Consider the following 19,873-nt stretch of genomic DNA (forward strand, 5'->3'; position numbering starts at 1 on the left):
TCCGATAAAACGACATCTCAAAGGGAAAACTCAATTCATCACAACAGGATAGAGAGGGGAAAATACCATATGATCCAACATATTAACAAAGCCCGTGATACATCAAGATCGTGACATCTCAAGAACACGAGAGAGAGAGAGAGATTAAACACATAGCTACTGGTAGGAACCCGCAGAGGTACTACCGCGGCAACTACCGCTTGGAGAGGATGTAATTTCTTACTACCGCTCCAGAGCGGTACTACCGTGGCTAATTTCGCTCCGGACCAAAATCTCGTATTAAGACAGCGGTGGTAGGCACGGATGTATTCTTTTAGTACCGCTCGCAAGCAGTAGTATCGCTACCCTTAGCGGTAGTACCGCTACCCATAGCGGTAGTACCATGAGGACGAGCGATAGTACCGCTCCGGCGGTTCTACTGGCCTTTTGCCTCCTCGCTGTTGTTTTTCAAAGGGCTTCCACCGCCCTAGCGGTAGTACCTCTCCCATGAGCGGTAGTATCGCTCTGTGCGGGCTGTGAGCATAACGGTTGGATTTTCCCCCACCTATAAAAGGGGGGTCTTCTTCCCCATTGAACCATATCATTTGAGCTCGTGTTCTTCCCCCATTGTTGACCTTCTTCGAGCTTGCTATCTCTCAATCCTCCATGGATTCTTGCTAGTTTTGGGGGGGGAGAGAGAGGGGAGATCTAAATCCACATTTCCACCAATCACTTTATCCTCTATGTGAGGGGAACCCCTTGGATCTAGATCTTGGAGTTCTTGGTGTTCTCCTTCTTGTTCTTCCTCTCATTTTCCTCCCTAGCATTAGTTGCTTTGGTGGGATATGGGAGAGAAGGACTTGGGCACTCAGTGTGCCCTTGCCATTGCATTTGGTGCATCGGTTTGAGTTCTCCAAGATGATACGTGGAAGTTACAAGTTGAGAAGCTTATTACTCTTGGGTGCTTGGTACCCTTGAGCTTGTTCCTCTTGGGTGCTTGGGCGCCCTAGACGGTTGGTGGTGTTCGGAGCTCAATCATTGCGGTGTAAAGCTCCGGGAAAGCGTCGGGGTCTCCAATTAGGTTGTGGATATCACCCCGAGCAATTGACGGGTTTCGATGACCGCCCCCAAGGGTTCCCAAAGTGTACGGGTTCGGTGACCGCCCCCAAGGGTTGCCATTTGTACGGGTTCGGTGACCGCCCTCAAGGGTCCCTTAGTGGAATCCCGGCATCTTGCATTGTGCAAGGGCGTGAGGAGATTACGGTGGCCCTAGTGGCTTCTTGGGGAGCACTGTGCCTCCACACCGCTCCAAACGGAGATTAGCATCCGCAAGGGTGTGAACTTCGGGATACATCATCGTCTCCGCGTGCCTCGGTTATCTCCTACCCGAGGCGTTTACTTATGCACTTTACTTTGTGATAGCCATATTGTTTCTTGTCATATATCTTGCTATCACCTAGTAGTTTATCTTGCTTAGCATAAGTTGTTGGTGCACATAGGTGAGCCTAGTTGTTGTAGGTTTTGTGCTTGACAAATTAATCGCTAGGTTTATTCCGCATTTGTTCAAGCCTAAACCGTAATTATTTTAAAGCGCCTATCCACCCCCCCCCCCCCCTCAAGGCGACATCCACGATCTTTCATCGTGGTTCAACCGATGAAAGATCTTCGTGGAATATGTAGAAACCCATATGGGCATCCAGGTCCCACTATTGGTTATTGACCGGAGAGGTGTCTCAGTCATGACTACATGATTGCCGAACCCGCAGGGTCGCACGCTTAACATTCGTTAACGCTAGAGTAGTATTGGGATATTTGATGATTGGTAACCGAATGTGGTTCGGCGTCCCGGATGAGGTCCCGGACATCACGAGGAGTCTCGGAATGGTCGAGAGATAAAGATTTATATATGGGAAGTCATATTTTGGGTTCCGGAAGAAGGTGCAGTTTTGTCGATATTGTACCGGGAAGCTTCCAGAAGGTTCTGGAGGACTCCGGAGGGGTCCGGAAGTCCACAAGTTGGTCCACCATGTCCCAAGGGCTGGCATGGGCTGGGGGGAGGCGCCCTGGCCTTATTGGGCCAGATGCACCAAGTCCTCAAAATCCCATGCGGCTAGGGAAGTGAAAAAAGGGGAGTCCTAGTAGGAATAGGATTGGACTTGGAGTCCAAGCCCCCTTGGCGCCAACTCCTATAAGGAGTAGGGATGGACTCCCAACCCTCCTACGCATATAATTATAGGGGCGCAACAAGGCACCCCAACACATTGGCCTTGGCTGCTGCCCTGTTTCTCCCTCGTCTGCAGTTTTTCGCTTAGCGAAGCGCTGCCATTGGTCCACCACCACCATCACCACCACACCATCGTGCTAATTGTGATCCCATCTACTTCTCCGCATTCTCTTTTTGGATTAAGGAGGATGAGATGTCATCGAGCCGCATGTGTGCTAAACTCAGAGGTGCCTTCAGTTCGGCGCTAGATCGGTTGGATCGTGATCGGATCGCGAAGAGTATGACTACATCAACCACGTTATATACGCTTCCACTTTCGGTCTATGAGGGTACGCAGACACACTCTCCCCTCTTGTTGCTATGCTTCTCCTAGATAGATCTTGGGTGTTCGTAGGAATTTTTTTTATTTTCATGCTTCGTTCCCCAACATGTGTGTGTTTTTTTGGAGCGAGACGTCGACCGTTGGCTGGGAGCTAGGTTAGCTGCCAGCTCGCCCGAGTTGGAGCCTCAGCTCTAACGCACGGTTCTCGCGAAGTTTTCTCCTATTAAAAAAAGCCAACAAGGGTTAGCCCTAGGTTGGTCTCAATTTTATTTTTCTGTTTCTTATTCTTGTAGGCACAATCAAACTTTTTCGTTGAGCCATTGTTTTAGTGCTCCTATTAGGTGGCTCCAGTGCTGGAAACGTGCACGGGCGCTCATGCGAGCTCCAAGGGGGCAGCGGCTCAGTAGAGTTCGCTCCTCTACACCCCGCTCGCTTCGCTCGCTGAAGGCTAGTTTTTTTCTTTTTCTGTTGTTTGTGCTATTAATCTGGTAAAAAAAGGCGGTTTTCAATCCTTATGAAAAAAATATTAAACCAGAAAAGGTTTACGGATTTATAAATAAGTTCATCCTTTTGAAAAAAGTTCAGCGATTTTGGAAAAAAAGTTCACAAATTTGAGAAGAGTTCATCGATTCAAAAAAAGTTCATCGATTGAAAAAGTTCATGGATTTTGAAAAAAAAATCATCGACTTTGAAAAATGTTCATTGATTTTGCAAAAAAACAGTTCGTCAATTTTGAAAATAAAATTTCACAAATTTGAGAAAAGTTCATTGATTTTGAGAATAAAGTCATCGAATTTTGAAAAAGTTCATCAATTTTGAAAAAAATCATGAATTTAAGAAAAAACGATCAGAAGCTTTACAAAACCGGTTGGGTCTCTTCACAAAAAACAAACAACGTTGCTGGTCTAGTTAGCCACCTATGTGGGAAGGGGGTGTGCGCCCATTTGCTGAAATGCCTTTAAGTGGCGCAGCACCACCAAATGTCCGCGCCATTGTTTCTCGGTTTGGTCTGTTTCCAATAGTGCACCACATGGAGCGCCTTGGACAGTCGTTGTCCAGTTTTGCCGGTTTCTGACTAGTTACAAAAGCTAGCTCAAAATGTTTGCACAATTCAGAACAAGATCCCATTTTTTAAAACATCTTAGAATTAAAAAATGTTCATGAATATAAAAAAGCATCACAAATTATTTTTTTAGAAAAAACTTTAAATGCACCTAAATTTAGAACGTGTTCAAAACAATTAAAGTATTTTCAGCTATTTAAAATATATTCACAATTTTGAGAAAATATTCATTAAATAAAAAAGTTTGTGAATTTTAAAAATGTTCCGTAATTTAGGAATATCTCAAGATATAAATATTCACAAATTTAAAAAAGTTGAACTAAAAATATATTTCAATTTTTTAAAAATGTTCACATTTAAAAATAAGGATAAGAAAATAAAAAGGAAACTAGTAAATCAAACAAGAAAAAGTTGGACAAAGAAGCATCTAGAACCTGCCCAAAACTAGCGGGGAACAAAAGGCACTGGGCCGGCCCAATAGTGAGTGCCTGGGGTGAACGTTTGGTCCACTCAAAGGGAAACACGCCATCACCGCCGACCGCGAAGTATGTTGTTGTGTCGAGGAGACCTACTAGATGTCACTAGAACACATAGGACTCCCAAGCATCCACTACAAAAAAAAGACACATCCGTGACATTTTGGGCCGAACGAATTTTTTTTCTGTCATGCTTATGACACTTCTATGATGTAATTGTGACAAACCCGGTATCATCATAGATGTGGTGGGGTCTAACTTCTATGACAAAAAATCTTGACAGAAAATGGGCTTTTCGTCCTGGGCGGGCCGGAGACGCAGCTGCATGACATTCTTTGGGCCGTCCATGACGGAAAAAACTGTGGTACAAGCGAGGGCGAGGAAAATATCGGGGAGTTCCCGGTTACGGTGGGAGGTCGGGGGCCGAGCGATGCACGTTTCTCTCGTACGTACGCCCGTGTGTGCGAGGCGTTGGGCTCTAACTGAACCCGAGCGAGGCGTTGGGCTCTAACTGAACCCGAGCGAGGCGTTGGGCTCTAACTGAACCCGAGCGATTGCACTGCAGGCTACGCGTTACTGAACCTGAGCGATCGATCGATCCCTTGCTGTGAACTGAACCCGAGTGATTCCTTCGCTACTGCTGCTAACTGAAGTTTGTCGATGCTGCCTCTGGATGAACAGTGAGCGTTGTTGGGGGTTTTGGATGAACAGTTCCTGGTGGGGGTTGGATGAACAGGAACCCGTGGTAGTAGAGGCCATTGCCGCTGGATGAATAGTACCCCGATCAATCGAGCTGGTGGATGAACAGGACCCCGTGGAGGGCTGGATGAACAGGATCCCGTGGAGGGCTGGTTGAACAGTAGCCGGTGGAGGGCTGGTTGAACAGTAGCTGGAGGGCTGGATGAACAGTATCCCGTGGAGGGGTGGTTGAACAGGACCCCGTGGAGAGGGCTGGTTGAACAGTAGCCGGTGGAGGAGCGTTGGAGGCTGGATGAACAGGAGCCCGTGGATGAACAGTCGCAGGTGGAGGCTGGAGGAGGTCAACGGTGGATGCACAGTAGCCCGTGGAGGCTGGAGGAGGTCGACGATGGAGATGAACAGTATCCCATGGAGTCCCTTTTTGCGATACGCCACACCCCTCCCGATGAACAGGACCCCCGTTTCGACCGTAGCGCTCCAACACAAGTCCGTTTCCTTCGTTTTGCGGTACGCCACACCCCTCGCGGTCAACAGGACCCCGTTTCGACCGTAGGAGGTCCAACAGAAGTCCGTTTCCTCCATTTTGCAGTATGCCAGCCCCTCCCGATGAACAGGATCCTGTTTCGACCATGGCTGGTCGAACACAAGGTCGTTTCCTCTGTTCTGCGGTATGCCAGGCCTCGTTTCCATCGGTTGTTCCGTCCAAGCCAGTTGGCTCCCGATGAACAACACGCGTTTCGTTGCCTCCCGATGAACATGACGCATTCAGTGCCTTCCCATGAACACGACGACGACGCAGTTTCTCCGTTCCGACCCAGCCATGTACACGAGCCCTGGCCGTACGTATGCGCGAGTAGGCATTCGAGACCCCGCCCGTATGTACGTACGTGGCCATATTTACTTTCTTGCAACCTGGCCGTTGTACGTACGTGTACATGCTACGTGCGCGCCTCTACTACGACACGTGCGCGCCTCTACTACGACACGTGCGCGCCTCTACTACGACACGTGCCCTTCCTTACACGGCCACGGTTCATCTCTGCAGCCTGCAGACAGACCGATCGTATGTACGTACACATTCGCGACCAGAATGACAACGCTACGTACACTTTGACCAGGTGGGTGCCGACTGTCAGGCACTTCCTTGCGTGCAAAGATGTAGCTGCTGGATCCCAGCAGTCAGGGGGCGAATTTTTTTTTTGCCCGTAATATGGACGCACTTCCTTGCATGCGAAGATGTAGCTGATGGGTCCTAGCTGTCAGGGGTAAACATTTTTTCACGAAATACGGTGGCCCGTCCGGTGGGTCCCTGCTGTCAGGTGGAGGAACCATTGTTTTGCGCGTAATAAGGAGGTGTTTCCTTGGATGCGGCCGTGGACCTAGTTGTCAGCCTCTCCATGTACAGTCCATGTCCGATGGATGTCGTTCCTTGATCACGTTGACCACGCCGCGTTGAGAGCACCAAGGCAGTGGACGACGACGAGGCCTAGGAAGGGGACGACGCGGAGCCGAGGAAGACGCGGCAGTGGATGCCCACGCGGAGAGGAGTACGAGGGTTCACTGGTTCGGCTGCGGTGTGAGGCTGCCGTGCTGCAGCGCCTGGCCAGCGGTGGGAGTGTAGGGGGCGGTGAGGCCTCCGCGGCAGCACAACTGGCCACGGGAGGCAGGAGCAGGCGGCACGACCGGCGTTGCTTTGGGCGGCTGGAGCAAGAAGACCATAGGTTGAAGAAGCACTACGGCCGTTGGATGGACATTGTCCGGTAACTGGAGCTAGAATTGTTGATATTGACTAAGTTGACAAAGCCCTCCATCCCCTTCAACTTAGTAGGCCCACAGGTCAGCCTCCCACTATGCTGGGTCCCAGATAGCAGGGGGAGTATTCATTTTTTTGTGTGTAATAGGAGGCACATCCTTGCGTGTGAAGATATAGCTGGTGGGTCCGAGCTGTCAGCGGCGGGAACGATTTTTTCATGAAATACAGAGGTCCTTTCGGTAGGTCCCAGATGTCAGGTGGAGGAATCATTAATACCCTTCTTCCTGCTTGATTGATCTTGATGAATATAGAGATTACAAGAGTTGATCTACCCTGAGATCATATGTTCTGGTCTAAACCCTAGGGGTATGATGGTAAATGTCATAATGATCTATCGACTAGCCTGGCCTCGGCTTATATAATGTACCGGAGGCCTAGGATAACAAGAGTCCTAGTCGAATACGTCGGTGAAGAGGAGTCCTTGTCTTGATCACCAAGTCTTGTGGAATCTTCCTCATGTATGTCATCGGCTGTCCGAACTGGCCCATGAGTAAACGTCCATGGGGGTCCTCGGCCCAATCCAACTGATCGGGAGACGACGTGGTGAGTACCCCCTGGTCCAGGACACCGTCAAAGCACTACGGCCGTTGGATGGACATCGTACGGTCACTGGAGCTAGAATCGTTGATATTGACTAAGTTGACAAAGCCCTCCGTCCCCGTCAACTTAGTAGGCCCACGGGTCAGCCTCCCACTATGCTGGATCCCAGATAGCAGGGGGAGTATTCATTTTTTTGTGCGTAATAAGGAGGCACTTCCTTGCGTGCGAAGATATAGCTGGTGGGTCCGAGCTGTCAGCGGCGGGAATGTTTTTTTACGAAATACAGAGGTCCTTTCGGTGGGTCCCAGATGTCAGGTGGAGGAATCATTATTTTGCGCGTAATAAGGAGGCATTTCATTGCGTGGGGCCGTGGACCCAGCTGTCAGCCTCTCCACGTACAGTCCACTTCAGATGCATGTCGGTCGTTAACCACGTTCACCACGCCGCGCCGAGAGCACCAGGGCGGTGGATGACGGCGAGGCCAAGGAAGGGAACGACACGGAAGGCTCGGCAGTTGTTTCCCACATGGAGGGGAGTACGAGGGTTTACTGGTTCGTCTGCCGTCGCCGGAGAATAATTGCAGGTGTGGGTGAGTAGAGGGATGGCTAGGCCAGCGATGGGAGTACGATGGGGCAATGAGGCCTGAGCGGCAGCACAGCCGGCCGCGGGAGGAGGGAGCAGGCAGTCCCGCCGGCGCTTGTTTGAGCGCCTGGAGCAGGAAGAGCAGAGATTGAAGAAGCACGACGGCCGTTGGATGGACATCCAACAGTCACCGCGTGTGCGTCAACCTTTTTTTAGGAAAGCCTCAAATCTGTGGAAAACAGCATACAGCCCATCTGCCATTATTAGCCATTATTTCTAATAATTTACCACCCATTTGCTAACTTGCGGTTTTTTTTGGAGCCCATATTCTTTTTGTTAGCATTACAGCCCATATTGTGGCCGCGGTTAAAAAATTATACAAAATTTTGCATATTTCGGTGCGGTCCGAACTGTTTTTTTATCCCGAAATAAATGTATACGAAATTTCACATTCAAACAGATTTTAAAAATAAATGTATATCAACATAAAATCCAACAAATTGTCCACGCATAAAAATCAATGCAATTTAAAATCTCGAAATTAAAAAAAAGAAATATGAAACTAATTGCCGGTTTGATGTGTTTTAAAAATGTACATCCCATTTCTCATTGCTGATAGGCCATTTTCTCAGCCAGCCGAATGAAGCTCTCCTCATCTCGAAAGATTTGCGGCCCAACAGGCCTGACAAAGCGACTTACTTGACAAATCACAAAAAAACTGGGCTAGCCATTTTCAGTAAGAAAGAAAAAAACTACTGGGCTGGTCTGTGGTAAACATAAAAGAAAAGGCTGTCTAGACAGGCCAGAGTGCCCCGCACAGCCCAGTTGACACCCTGGTTCCATCTCAAAAACAAATTAAATAAATGGCACTCCAATTATGGTGATTCATAAAAATGCCACTGCAATTTCCAAACTTTGAAAAATGCCACTGTAATTTTTGCAAACTTTGAAAAACGCCAGTGCAATTTTTGCAAACTTTGAAAAACGACACTCCAGACTTCGAAAAATGCCAATGGAAATGGCATGAAATGGCATTTTTCAAAGTTTGGAAATTGCAGTGGAATTTATCGGAATCACCAGATTTGGAGTGGCATTTATCAAATTAACCCAAAACAAAAATAATTGGGCGAGCTGCTGGGTCCCTGGTGTCAGCCGCTCGTTGTGCAATTCTCTCATTTATTGACTACATTGACAATGGCATGGGACCCAGGTGTTAGAAATCCATTAGGAGGAGCCCTTTTTTATTGGCTTGAAATAAGGAGGCACTTGCTTGCGTACTGCCATGACCTTGGTGGGTCCCTGCTGTCATCCTCTCCATGTATGTGTACGCGTCAACCTGGTAGGCCCACAAGTCAGCCTCTAAAGCCATGGCGGACAAATACAACCCATTTAAAAAAATAACAGCCCATTCCATACGTTCAAACGAAAAGTTCAACATTCAAAGCAAAGTAACAGGTCTGATCCAGATATAGAGTACTGAACTTCCACACTGACAACCATCATAGCCAAGTTAACTATCTACTCCCACTAATACTCTAATAGTGTACAAGTACTAACTTACTCTTAGCTAACTAGACGATGCCGGCCGCCATCTGCGGTACACGCTAAACGCCGGCACCGGCATCCTCCGCCTCGCCTCGGACTTGCCAGAGGTGCGATAGGGCACGTTGCTCGCACGTGTTGGCCCTTTCCATGCCGGCGTGGTCCATCGAAGCTTCGGCTTCTAAGAGGGAAACCCACTTGATGAGCTTGTAGTAAAATTAGGCGTCGTGAACGTGTGCGTGCCCGACAGCCTCCAGGGCTATTTGCCGGGCGCCGGCCTCCATGTAGTCGGCCCAGTTGCGGGCGCTCTGCTCGTGACTGAGAGCGTCGGTGCGCTGCTGCTCCATGTCCCGGTGGCGGCGCAAATCGGCGATACGCTGCTCCTCCGCCAGGCGGTCGCGCTCCAACAACTTCTCATACTCCGCATTGCCATCTAAATACTGACAGAATGCATCCTCCCTCCGTCTGCCTTCCGGTGAAAAACCAAAGACTAGTTCCGGCGGTGACCGCCTCCAGTGTCGCCTATTGCGGACGGGCGGGGGCATGGCGGACGTGGCGAGAGCGAGGATAAGTGGCGAGCGACGTCGGGCCGGTGGGGGCTTATGAGGATAGGGTGAGTTGGGTGATGGTGCCACCGGAGAAGCCCGAGAAACAGTAATTATAGGCGGAATGTAGGCGAACCAGCGTGTCGCGGGAAACGCGACGGTCATCACGGTCATCGGAATTCAATGCATAAGCAGGCATGGCTTAGTGCGCCAGCATGCCGTGGAAAACTAGAAAAACTGAAATTATGACTGTGCCATCCCGTCCTGTTAGTGGTGCGTCCCATCCATGCTGGGTCGCACGCCGGCATGACGGTCAAACGAGTGCACTTGAATCATCCAGATGAGGTACTCCCTCCTTGTCAAAAATGATTTCACCACTCATCATCTACCTTGGTTGGTGAGATTTTTGAATTAAGCCCTGCAAACTGGAAAGGAGGTAGTACGTGCGTGATCCGCTATTTATTCGTGTAGTATCGAGTAGGTCATTTTTTGAATTGAGCCCTGCAAACCAGAAAGGAGGTAGTACGTGCGTGATCCGCTATTTATCTGTGTAGGATCGAGTAGGTCGGATAGTGTACGTGTAGGATCTAGTAGGTCGGATGGTGTACGTGTACGATCGCGTTAGCTGATGAACGTTTGCTCGGAGATTGGGCATTTGCGAACGTTTTTGCTGGCAGTTTCTTCAGATTCGCATGGCATTTTCTTCAGAGCAGCTTGTCAGTTTCTTCAGAGGTAGGCATTTTTATTCAAAAAACTGCCACTTTGGATCTTGCGTCGCAACTCAAACTGTGAGGAGCGCATTAGTAGGCTAGCTAGTGATCGATCAGTAACTTGTAAACACTGAGCGAACAGAAATAAGGAACTGTTACTAACTTGTCAACACTAAGAACACAGAAATAAGGATCATGATGTGCACAGCAGTAAGAGCCGATCCGTTCGAAATGTTCACACGAGACTCACGGGCCTGGCATTGTAATATGTTCACATGAGTTTCCCAAATTGAAAAATAACTAGTACGATTCCCGTAAATAAGATCAACATGTTAATGCATCTCAATGATTCATGGATCATATACAAATATGTAGCTCCAAAAGCAAAGATCTAGAAAAAACATATGTTCTTCCTACTAACATGGATGCTTCTCTTGGCCAACATTCAGTACAGAGTGAAAGACAAATTTGTTTGTGAAGTCTACAATTCCTCTTGTAAACGTAACTAGTTTCACCAACAGCTAGAACCATGAGAATGAACCACACATGATGGAGGAACATCCACTGTAATATGATTTGGTCTTCTCTCGATCACACGGTGAGACTATTTTCGGAATACAAACTTTAACTTAGGCAAAATGATGCCCATTGTATAATCAGACCAAAGCAATGAAGCACCTAGTGTTGGCCAATAAATAGTATAGTACTACTTTTCTACAGTCCATGAAGTGACTATCCAATCTTTCCGTGTCTATTTTCAAATGGCACTTCTTGCAGTGACTATACTATTCTCTTGTGTAGTTCAACCAAAATTGCGGTCACTTTGTTTGTTTGCCAAATAGCAACGGGCAGACATCTCTATCTGCACAAATATCAAGCATCTAGTAAACATATACCCCACCTTGTATTTTCGGTTTAAACACGTCTCTTCCGCTTAGCATCTGTCATGTTTTGCACTGGACAATTTGATACAGTCATGTTTTGCCCTGGACAATTTCATACTTAATTGATTTGCTGGTTCAGAGCAGAAATATAGCGCGTATTCTTCATAAGACCAAGGATATCCATGTTCGCAGTGATGGAAGAGGTGAAATCCATACAATCGAAATTGAGCATCCAATCATTGAATCATGTCCTACACCTCCAATGTAGGTCCACCCTGCCAATAAATTCACATGCAAACCACTAGTATTACTATCTAATGACAGTACAAAAAGAGTAGCAAGATAGTATCAAACCGTATACCTTCATAATGAATAGCTCATAGTGCCACCAATTGGATATAAAGGTTTGGAACAAAACATGGTCCTAATGTTGAACCATTTGGACTTTTTGTGCAGTTCCACTAAAATCGAGCATCCCTGTTTGCATAGATATTGAAAGTGTGATTACTATAAAAGTGGCACTAGTTGAAGCATAGACTCACAAATATAAGCATTCCAATTTCTTAATGGGAAAAGGTAGCAAGACTGTTTCTAACCACCTGTTTAAAGGAATAAATAAGGCAACAGCGGCTGATATCAGGAAGGCATACATAGTTTTTTCTAAAAAATTGAGCCATTCCTGACCTTTCCTCTTCTTTTAAGCATATTTTGTGAAGTTCAACTAAAATAAATGACATCACCGCCTTGACAATTCAGTGACACTGTACAAAAGGAAATGACTCAACATTACATCATGATGTCAGGTATGTAGTCGACAGGCATTAGAGACAAACATACAGACCTCCTCCGATAACATAATGAACATTAATTTTAACAAAGGTGTGACTAGCTTTACCAGGATAATTTGAGTGAACTCTACACCCTCTGTTCCTTAATATAAGACGTTTTTGTAGTTCAATTTAAAGTACCCAAACGTCTAGTATTCAGAAAAATAGGTAGTAGTTTTCTTGAGCACATATCTAGGAAAGCATGCCACACTTTATATATGTCCATACGCTAATGCAACACCATTCGAATAGTACAAATATACACTAATCCAGTGGCTAGTGCAACAGTAGAGTAGTTATTTTATTACAGGGTACAGTACAATGGTTTTACTGAACAGATTTCCATAAGCTCTAGCACTGGAAGATTTCTATAAGAATTAACAATACAAAATGTAAAGGTAACAAGTTTCAGCATTGTTATACTAGCTGTGCAAAAGCATTAAACCAAATACAAAAGTCTGAAGGTAACTAGCATTATTAAGTAATGACAGTATAAAAAAATTGCAAACCATGTACCTTCAAGGTAAATATCATTTCGAACTCGAGGGGACCTAAAAATTGCTATCCCAATCTTGATAATCGATCAAACATAAAAACTTGATCGAAAGAATCAAGAGAACAGCCAGAGGAGGAGGTGCCCACTCTTGACCTTTCCTCTTGACACTGTACAAAAAAAATTGAGTTATCTCATGAAAGTGGGGTATGTAATCTATAAGCATTAACAGTGCAAAAATCTGAAGGTAGTAACAAGATTCATCGTTGGTATACTAGTTGTGCAACAGCATTAGAATGCCTTAGCTAAAAAATCTTTAATACATCCACAATCAACAGCTAACCCTGAAATAATCCAGTGACATTAAATGGCATTGCTTAAATTTATCGGTGGCATTAGACTGAGTGCGGCATTAGTTAAATGTGGCATCACTTTAGCAGTCGCATTGCTTGACTTGACCGCTGGCATTGTACTAACAGCAAAAAAGTGGCAATAAGACCATGGGAGGCCCATTCGGAGAGTGGGCGCACCGGTACGATGTACCTCCACGGACGCATAGAGTGGTGAGGGAGGTATGGTTGCCCAGAGCAACATATATCCAGGCAGCATATGTGGATTATGTCCCATTTTTGTTCTCTTTAGCTACTGATTTTCCCCTTTTCAACCTAGATGCGGGTTCGATGCCTAGTCTCTTGGACAGTACAGTATCCCTTCCTTTCCTTATTCAACCCAGACATGGATTAGTCCGTATGAAGTAGGGTTTCCTTTAATAGTGCAAGTTAAGGTTTTCGTCTGCGTGACCAGCAGAGCAGAGGATAGCAAATTGGGAAGATGGTGGAGTGGAAAAAGATCCACATGCAGCGACCTGGCGGATGGGGCAATAGGGGTATGGTTCGAAAAGAGGTAGCATACCTGAGGGTCGGCGGGAAGTGGCTTCGCTCATGGTCGTCGTTCTCCGCACACACTACGGCAGCGAGCTTGTGGACGGAGGCCATCCTGCGCGGGCGCTAGGTCTGAGAGGACGTCCTTGTCGTCAGTGCGTGACCTCACTCACCAACGACGTACGAGTGTGTCAATGTTGCATGTCCTTTTCTTCCCCGGCGGATCTGTGACCACCGGTGAGGAGGGAGAGAGAGGATGTCTTTTTTAGATCTGGAGAGAGGGTGACAGTGTGAGAAGCAAGTGGGCAGCCCTTAGCAAGAAAGCACTGAAGCTCCAGCCTATATATCTTTTTTATACTACTAGTACTAGAGATGGAGTAGTGGTAGAGTAGTTTATATTTTCTCTATATACAGTACCAGTTAGTCGTGCTTCAAACTGAACGGCATGCCATTAAAAAAATAAAGGTCGATAACTAATGCGGCACCTCGGGCCAACGCGGCCAGATCGCATTTTGCACGAGAAATTACACACCATGTTTCGTTGACATGTGGTCCCGTTCCCACATGTCAGTGAGACGACGGTGGGTCCTTTTGTACAATTTCCAAACGGACGGCTATGTAGGCCGGGGAGCCTCTTCGTGTACCGTGGCAACCGTCCACCGACTCTTCGCCTTTCCCTCTCGATTTGGAACTGCTGTCGCACGCTCTTCCTCCCTCCTCCATTTGCCTTCACCCTTCCTTATGCCATTGTTCGATCGTCTTCTCCATGGAGGGAACTGGCCGGAAATGACGCCGTTATTCTTGCCCCGATTTGAATGATGACGAGGTGGAGGAACTCATTAATCGGTGTGATGTCATCACCTCAGCTAGCATGCCAGGTTCGTTCAAGACCATTCTCGACTCAACTAATAACATCATTACAGGGAACCCAAGGGTCCAGGAGCGGTTTGATCTCCCCTATCTTCTTCGCCGTGACCCTACTGACTGGCGCGCGGACGACGGAGGCCTCGCCTTGTGCAAGTTGATGCCGCTTGATAATGATACGTGTGATGTTAAGATGCCATAGTTTGAGGGTAAGGCTTGGGCAGGCGCAACTTGAGATTGGGTTGTTTATATTGGGTACAACTGCGAGTGGGAACTTGTGAATGTGTGCACTCGTCACTGGGTTCCACTTCCAAAAATCTCAGACTTCCCAGAGGTTGAGCACACCGGTATTGTACGTACGTTCAACTACGATCATGGTGACTGTCATCTACAGAAGATAGCAATTTGTCGAGTTCCTGACCACTCTTGGGGTTATAGGAATGCTTGTGTTGTCGCTATCTTAGACAAGCTTGTTGCCCTCCTTCATGGTTCGACTCGATGGATATTGCTCAAAAATCAGTTTCTATACACGGATGAGTATTGTGATGCAATTCCATACGAGGGTCTTGTGTTTGCTGCCACCACTCGTGGCACTGTTTTTGCATGGAATCTTTATGCTTTCGGTACGTTTGTCTTCCACCGTAATTATAATTGTTTCAGCCACATGCATGCGGGTTAGCTAGTTTCCCTTTACTAATTAACCTTCTTGTCTTTCCAAGGTCCTATGAACATTCTACCACCTATATTTGAAATTTTTTATAACCAAGGGGGAGATGACGATGATGATGATCAGGAGCATGGGCACCCATATACTCAGTGGCGCCTGGCAACTTATTCTGATGGATCACCTCTTCTTGTCAGTATACAGGGCACTACTGATGTTACTAAGGAAGCAGGTGTTGTCTCCCATGGTCGCACTCTCCGGACCAATTCCAACATCCGTTGCAGGGTATTCGGGATGGATACTACTGTGCTAGCGCCAACACCTTCTCCTTGGTTTAGTATTGATACTCTTGGAGGAAACTCGCTCTTCCTTGGACAAAACTATCCAATCATGGTGAAAGGCGATCCAACTGCTGTTGACACAACGTTACTACCATTTATGAGAAGCAACTGTATCTATACCTCAGACATTGCTATGGTTCCCTACCATGGCTATCACAATATGCGTCCTTACATAGGCCGCTTCAGCCTGGATGATCAGTCCTGCGTTGGTCTCGAGATTGACAGTAGCTGCCCCTTCCCAGAGAATCACTTTTGGTTCAAAGCAAGCATTTCCAACACTGAGGATTGGTTGAGCTAAAGTTCATTTCATTGCTTGTTATTTGTTGTGTGATGAAAACTTCAGTATTTACTAGAATGTATCGTCGTTGTCGTTGTGGGTTCATGACCTGTTGTATGTAATAAAATGATATGCCTGTGATAAACTTACTAAATTTATGAATGGCTTTCGAGTCGCTTCTCTGAGTGGGTGCTACGACAAGGCAAAATAATATTTTCCGAATACATAATTGTACGTGCGTTGTAATAGGTTATCGGATGAGACCAATCAACAATAGTACTACTACTATTTGTACTAGCTTCACATGCTTCGCGCATAGGGCGGGTATTTTTACTATAGCTACGAATCCCATCATCCTAGGTCCTTGGATGAGTACAGTAGAAATTGCATTCTGATGTTTGGGTTCAAACTTTCAAAATTGATGCACTATCTCCCGTCTATGTATACGTAATACAACAAGTTTTCAACTTGAGACCAGCCACCCACCCGCACAAAGAACTCTTTTTAACCTAGCACAGACTCCAGGAAATTTGGCCACAGTGTGAGGTGGGCCATATGTTAATGTGTTCGCTGTACGTAACCAGCACCTCGAATCCTCGATATATAGTAGGGTGGCATGGGCCAGAACAAGCATTCATGTCCAGGAGTATGGCACACGCCACCAGCATGAATTCCATCTGACACCATATTTCTTGGAGTCCGTGCTACAGCTATCTCTTCAACCTCGTCATTTCTCTAACTCATCCATCGCACGGCGGGCGAGGTGGGGGTTTGCCGATAGTCGGTTACCTCAACTGCGGTCCCACTTGTAAGGCCAACTCCAACGCACGACCCCAAACGGACCTCCGTTTTGCCTGGATTCTGTCCGTTTGGGTAGGGCAATGGGGTCGTGTCTGGGCCATTTCTCGGGTGCGGTGGCCGTGCGCCCAACGCGCGGACGCATCCCGGCCGCGTAAATTTTTCTTTACAAACACATATATTTTTTTCATCATTACATGGAAATACATCACCAAAATTTGACTAGAAAATCAAGACCAAAGAAAACAAGAACCGCAAGAATACATTTTAGAAGATATCCAACTTCCATAACTACTCATGTAAGTTGGATTAGTGCCTTCTCGATGCATTCATTGTTGATCTGCGGAGGCTCGATCTTGCGTGCTTCTTTCTTCTTCGAGTGTAAAGAAGTAGACGTTGCTTGCTCGCATCTAGTCTCTTGTCTAGCCTCTATTCTATCAACAAGTGCACTAGTCTCATCTCTAGCTACTATGCTAGCTAAAAGTTCTAGAACATCTACTAAATTGCGCTCTATCAATATATCGATGTACTCTTCTTCCCAATACCAAAACTTGCATCCATTCTACACAATAAAATTTTAAGTTAGCACAACTGGTCTAATCTGAGAGCACAACCGAAGCTAAAGTAGCACATAGCCCATCGGTTGAGCACTTGATGAACACCCATCCGGGATGTTCCGGCGTTGTAGACACGCGGCGCAAGACCTTCTTTGGGCAGTCGTCGCACGTAATGAGTGGCAACGGTGCGCCGACGAGCTTTTGGGCCAGCACCAAGCCCGGCCGACCGCCATTCATGTATCTACCGGCGGACCACCGACAGTGTAGATCCGAGCGGCTAGAGGAGGAGTCAGTACCTGCATGCGGCCTTGCGGCCCTACTGGGGCCTTCCGGCCCGGTGCCCGTCCAGTCCATGGCGCGGCGCGGCCTCCCACAGCCGGGCAAGCTCAAGCCCGACCGGATCCGCTCCAAATCCGGCCGCCGGTGGCGCAAACCACGTAGTCGTGGTTGGGTAGCTCCGGGGCGTCAAGGGAAAGGGGGATGAATGAGCGCGCGTCCGAGCTGCACGCGCTGGAGTTGGCATAGCGGCATGGCTGACCAACCGTGTGGGGGTGCGAAGTGGCTTTGCTCGTGTGGGGGACGGAAGCCACCCCGCGCGGGCACTAGGTCTGACAGGACGGCCTTCAGTGTGTGACCTCTGTGGCAACCGTCCGCTCCCCACTAGCCTCTTCGTTGACATGTGGTCCCGTTCCCACATGTCAGTGAGACGACGGCGAGTCCTTTTGTACAATTTACGAACGGATGTCTATGTAGGCCAGGGCGCCTCTTCGTGTACCGTGGCAACCGTCCACCGACTCTTCGCCTTTCCCTCTTGATTTGGAATTGCTGTCGCACGCTCTTCCTCCCTCCTCCATTTGCCTTCACCCTTCCTTCTGCCATTGTTCGGTCGTCTTCTCCATGGAGGGAACAGGCCGGAAACGACCCCGTTATTCTTGCCCCGATCTGAATGATGACGTGGTGGAGGAACTCATTGATCGGTACGACGTCATCACCTCGGCTAGCATGGCAGGTTCATTCAAGACCATTCTCGACTCAACTAATAACATCATTACAAGGAACCCAAGGGTCCAGGAGCGGTTTGATCTCCCCTATCTTCTTCACCGTGACCCTGCTCACTGGTGCACAGACGACGGACGCCTCGCCTTGTGCAAGTTGGTGTCGCTTGATAAAGATACGTGTGATGTTAAGATGTCATGGCTTGAGGGTAAGGCTTGGGCAGGCGCAAATGGAGATTGGGTTGTTTATATTGGGTCCAACTGCGAGTGGGAACTTGTGAATGTGTACACTCGTCACCGGGTTCCACTTCCAAAAATCTCAGACTACCCAGAGGTTGAGCACACCGGTTATGACCGTACTTTCAACTATGGTCATGGTGACTGTCGTCTATAGAAGATAGCAATTTGTCAAGTTCCCGACCGCTCCTGGGATTCAATGGAATATGTAGTTGTTGCTATCTTCGACAAGCTTGTTGCCTTCCTTCATAGTTCGACTGGATGGATATTGCTCAAAAATCAGTTTCTATACAAGGATGAGTACTGTGATGCAATTCAATACGAGGGTCTTGTGTTTGCTGCCACAAGTCGTGGCACTATTTTCGCATGGAATCCTTATGCTTTCGGTACGTTTGTCTTCCACCATAATTATAATTGTTTCATCCACATGCATGCGGGTTAGCTAGTTTCCCTTTAATAATTAACCTTCTTGTGTTTCCAAGGTCCTCTGAACATTCCACCACCTATACTTGAAAAAATTTATAACCAAGGGGGAGATGACGATGATGATGATCACAAGCATGAGGACCCATATACTCAGTGGCGCCTGGCAATTTATTCCGATGGATCACCTCTTCTTGTCTGTATACACGGCACCGCTGATGTGACTAAGGAAGTAGGTGTTGTCTCCCATGGTCGCACTCTCCGGACCTATTCCAACATCCGTTGCAGGGTATTCGGGATGGATACTACTGTGCTAGCGCCAACACCTTCTCCCTGGTTTAGTATTGATACTCTTGGAGGAAACTCGCTCTTCCTTGGACAAAACTATCCAATCATGGTGAAAGGCGATCCATCTGTTGTTGACACAACATTACTACCATTTACGAGAAGCAATTGTATCTATACCTCGGACATTGCTATGCTTCCCTACCGTGGCTATCACAATATGGGTCATGAAATAGGCCACTTCAGCCTGAATGATCAGTCCTGCGTTGGTCTCGAGATTGACAGTAGCTGGCCCTTCCGAGACAAACTCTTCTGGTTCAAAGCAAGCGTTTACAACACCAAGGAGTGGTTGAGCTGAAGTTCAATTCATTGCTTGTTATTTGTTGTGTGATGGAAAATTTAGTATTTACTAGAATGTTTTGTTGGAACTAATCTATAATCCAACATGTATCCTCGTTGTCACTGTGTGTTGATGACTTGTTGTATGTAATGAAGGGTACTTTTGCATATGCATGTCATAAACTCAATTTATAAATGGTTTTCGACTCACTTCTTGGAGTGTTAGTGCCGTAGTAGTATAGCCAGCATCCGTAGTAGTATGAAGTTGCCACATCACATAGAGCCAACCAATAGTTAGGTGTCGCACGGAGGCCGAGAAATATGGTGATAGCGTGACTGCGTGAGGTGGGCTTGTACGTCGTATGATGTAGGCATAGGGCTTGCCGTGTTTCCTACTCCCCCGGTCTAAATGTGGAGAAGATTTGGTCAAGTTCTTCCTCCTTTTGCCGACACGTGGGACATCCAGCATCCCGGTCGTGTCATGCTAGAAAATGGAGTGGTAGTTGAATCCAC

This window comes from Aegilops tauschii, chromosome 2 (assembly GCF_002575655.3).
Source record: "Aegilops tauschii subsp. strangulata cultivar AL8/78 chromosome 2, Aet v6.0, whole genome shotgun sequence".
NCBI lineage: Eukaryota > Viridiplantae > Streptophyta > Magnoliopsida > Poales > Poaceae > Aegilops > Aegilops tauschii.